The sequence below is a fragment of the Echinops telfairi genome, unplaced genomic scaffold (genome assembly GCF_000313985.2).
Source record: "Echinops telfairi isolate 266 unplaced genomic scaffold, ASM31398v2 ScPeMD7_3509;HRSCAF=4178, whole genome shotgun sequence".
NCBI classification, from domain to species: Eukaryota; Metazoa; Chordata; class Mammalia; order Afrosoricida; family Tenrecidae; genus Echinops; species Echinops telfairi.
This window is the reverse complement of record NW_022107407.1, coordinates 336094-340585: the sequence shown is the minus strand read 5'-3', so window position 1 is coordinate 340585 and position 4492 is coordinate 336094.

Here is a 4492-nt window from a genome sequence, read left to right as displayed (position 1 = left end):
TGGGTCTGTGCCTACTTATCTTTATGATGCTCCTCCTGTGTTCTAGTTGTGTTGAAGTTCCCTCTAAGCAGCTCTCCTGGGCTGGATTCTGCGGAGTCCCTCTGGTACGTGTCACTCCGTCGCCATCTTCCCGGAAGTTCCTACAGGTTTTTCTTTTTCTAAAAAATTAATTAATTAATATTTTTCTTGGTCATTGGTTTTCTTTGTTGTTGTTGTCGTGTTCTTTTTTGTCACTTTATCTTGCTGTGCCTTGTTTTTGTGTGCATATTATTATCTCTGCAGGTCTATCCAGATAACATAGGATGGATGAATAGTCTGGAGGAGAAAACAATGCATCTGATGGTTCTAGGGGGACATGTGAGATGGGGAGGTGGGGGAAAAGAGGTGGTATTGACCAACCCACGGGCAAAGGAACAACAAGTGACCCAAAATTAGTGGCAAGGAGGGTGTGAATGGCCTGGTAGGGATTCAGCAAGGGCAATGTAACCAAGAGAAATTACTGAAACCCAAGTGAAAGCTGAGCAGGATAGTTGGACAAGAGGGAAGTAAAAGGAAATAGAGGAAAGAATTAGGAGGCAAAGGGCATTTATAGAGATCTAAATACAAGCATGTACATATGTAAATATATTTATATAGGATGATGGGGAAATAGCTCTATGTGCATATATTTATAGGTTTAGTATTAAGATAGCAGATGGTCATTGGACCTCAACTCAAGTACTTACTCAATGCAAGAACACTTTGTTCTATTAAGTTGGCATTCCATGATGCACACCTGTGTCCATGAAGCAAATGTGGTGAAGAAAGCTGATGGTGCCAGGCTATCAAAAGATATAGCATCTGGGGTCTTAAAAGCTTGAAGATAAATTAGCAGCCATCTAGCTCAGAAACAACAGAGCCCACATGGAAGAAGCACACCAACCTGTGTGACCACAAGGTGTCAAAGGGATCAGGTTTCAGGCATCAAAGAACAAAAAATTATATCATTGTAAATGAGGGGGAGTGCAGAGTGGAGACCCAAAGCCCATCTGTAGGTAATGGAACACCCCCTTACAGAAGGGTTTCGAGGAGGAGAAGAGTCAGTCAGGGTGCAATGTAGCAACAATGAAACACAAAACTTTCCTCTAATTCTTAAATGCATCCCCTCCCACTCCACTATCATGATCCCAATTCTACCTTACAAATCTGGCTAGATCAGAGGATGTACACTGGTACAGAAAGAAACTGGAAACACAAGGAATCCAGGACAGATGAACCCTTCAGGACCAGTGGTGAAAGTGGTGATACCAGAGGATGTGGGGAAGATGGGGTAAAAGGGGGCAACCGATGATAAGGATCTACATATAACCTCCTGTCTGGGGGACTGAGTTAGTTAGTTAATTGTGCCAACCTGGCTGATAAACACATGTGGGATTAATTGAAGGACAGAGGGATAAATGGTTCGGTGAGTCTCACCTTTCTAGCTCTCGGGTCTCTTGCTTTCTGATGGTTGGACCTGGGTGCAGCTGCCTTAGCCAGTTCCCTGCTTTAGCTGGCAAAGCTAGCCAGCTCACTTCCTGCAAGACGTCCCTGAGGAGAAGTCACATGGCCCTACCCCGATGCAGCCCTGGGTGCTGGAGCAGCTGTGTGGAGACCCCTGCCAGCACTGAGATGCTTATACATTCACTGACTTGGCTTTCCTCCTGCAGTCAGCATCATAGCATCTGTTTTGTGAGATGGAGGAGGACTTTGTGGATTGGTGTTGGACATATGGGTTAATGGGTTAATGTTGGACTTGTGGGCTTGGGCAGCACTGGGTGGGATGTTTTCTTGATGTGCACTTAACCTTTATATAAAACTCTCTCTTATACATGAGTTGCTGTGGATTTGTTTCTCTAAAGTACCTAGACTAACACAGGCACGGACAACAGAAAAGTGGGTGAAGGGAGATGTCGGACAGTGTAAGACATGACAAAATAATCATTTATAAATTATCCAGAGTTCATGAGGGATGGGGCAGCGGGGATGGAGGAGGAAAATGAGGAACTGATACCAAGGGCTTAAGTGGAGAGCAAATAATTTGAGAATGATGATGGCAACGAATGTAAAAATGTACTTGTCAAAATTGATGTATGTATGGATTGTGATAAGAGTAGTATGAGCCACAAATAAAATGATTTTTAAAAAATATATATACCGTTAATTCTTTTCTTTAGGTTTTATAACTCTGGGTCTTTACACATTTCCTTATTTGATGTTTTCTGGAGCTGTTGTCAGTTCGAGGATTAAGAGTGAAGGGGTGGAGTCTAGCCTGTCAATAAGATCATAGCCAATGAGGCCTCTGTGTGGGCATGGCCTTCTCCTGAGAATTCTGGGAAATCCTGTATTTTCTTCCTTGGAGGTGGGAGATAGTTCTGTCTGCTGACTCCCTGGGAGATATTGCAGCTGACAAGACAAATGGAACTACACTAGTGCCCTGAGTTGGAGAAGCCACATGGACTTACCCTGATGTAACCAGACCTCTGAAGCTGGAGAAGCCATGTAGAGACCGCTGCCAGTGCTCAGATGCTTACAACACCACTGGATCCAAAGACTTTCTACCCACTGGCCTGTGATCATCCTTCACTTAATGTCATTGCATGTGTTTTGTGAGTCTGAAGAGGCCTTTATATATTGGTATTGGAATCTGGGCTAATATCAGACTTAATGGGCTTGGACTGAACTGGGCTGGGCTGCTTTCTCAATGTTCAACTGCTCTTGTATATAAACTTCTTTCTCATACACATATGAGTTTCTATGGATTTGTTTCTCTAGTCTACCCAGACTAACACAGGGGCAAAAACTCAGATCTTTTACTTCCTTATTTCTTCCATTTGGCCGTAGATACTCTATGATTAAGATCAAGCTTCAGATATTTACTTTGATCTCTTCTTTATTTCATATATTTTTGAATGATCTTTCACTTTCTTTGTGTATGCTGTTCTTGATGTCCTACCACATCTCATCTGTCCTTAGTATATCAAATCTCTTCATGAGTTGTTCTTGAAATTCAGGTGGGATAAACTCATGGTTGTATTTTGGTTCTTATGGACTTGCTTTAAGTTTCTTCAACTTTCACCTGAAGTTGGTTTTCCACATTGTTCCCTAGCCTGGTTTTAACTGTTAATATTGTGCTTTTCCACTGTCTCTTCTCACAGAGGCAGTCCATTTAGTTTCTGGGTATTCCATCTGGAACTCATATTTGTGTTGTTGAAAAAAGGTATTTGTGATGTAGAAGTCTTTGGTCTTCCAAAGTCTTATCATGAAATCTCCAGCTTGATTTCTATCACCAAGGCCATATTTTCCAATACTGTTACTTTCTCTTTGCTCTCAACTTTGGCATTCAAACTACCAATGATTATAAATTCATTTTGATTGCATGTGTGATCATTTTAGACTGAAGACATTAGTAAAATCTTTCAATCTTTCTTTATCACTAGCCTTGGTAATCAGTGTGTAAATCTGAATAATAATTGTATTGACTGGATGTCTTGTATGCAAATAGATATTCTACTGAAATTGGCAGCATTGTACTTCAAGATAGATGCTGAAATGTCCTTTTTGATAATGAATGTATTCCTCTTGAATATTTCATTTTCAGCATAGTAAACCACAATACCAGTCCCTTTCAGATCACTATTCCATTTTTTATGATACTCAACTTTCTTAGATCAATACTTTGTACATTCCAAGTTCCAATAATTAATAGATGTTTGCAGCTGTTTGTTCTCAGTTTGAGTTACATCACATCAGCAAATGAAAGTCCCAAAGCCTTTACTCCTGTAAGTTTTCCTCCATCCACATGATTAGGGTTGACTCTACTTTGAGAAGGGAGACCTTCCTCAGTCATATTTTGAGTGGCTTCCAACCTGAGGGGTTTATGTTACGGTACTATACCTGACAGTGTTCTGCTGAACTTCATGAGGATTCCAGTATCTAACAATATATTGATGCTATCCATACAGTTTTCCATGACTTGTTCCTCTGTGGGACTACCTATTCATTCTTCATAGTCTGTTCTTATTCTGGAAGCTTCACTGAAACCTGTTCTGTTTGGGTGACCTACTAGTATTTCAAATATCAGTGGCATAGCTTCCAGCTTTACAACAGAACACAAGCCACCACAGCATGACAAACAGAAAGACAAGTGATGGGTACATTGACAAAAAACATAAATATACACTTCATGATATCATTGTCACATCCAACTGAAACCAGGCTTTTTAATATCATTTTATTGGGTCTCTTACAACACTTATACATACATACATACATACATACATACATACATACATACATACATTATGTCAAGCACATTTGTTGCCATCATCATTTTGAAAACATTTGAAAATGCTTCTACTTCAGCCCTTGGTAACAGCTTCTAATTTTTTCCCCTCCCTCACCCACCTCCCCTCCCTCATGAACCCTTGATAATTTATAAATTATTATTATTATTTTCATGTCTTACACTGAC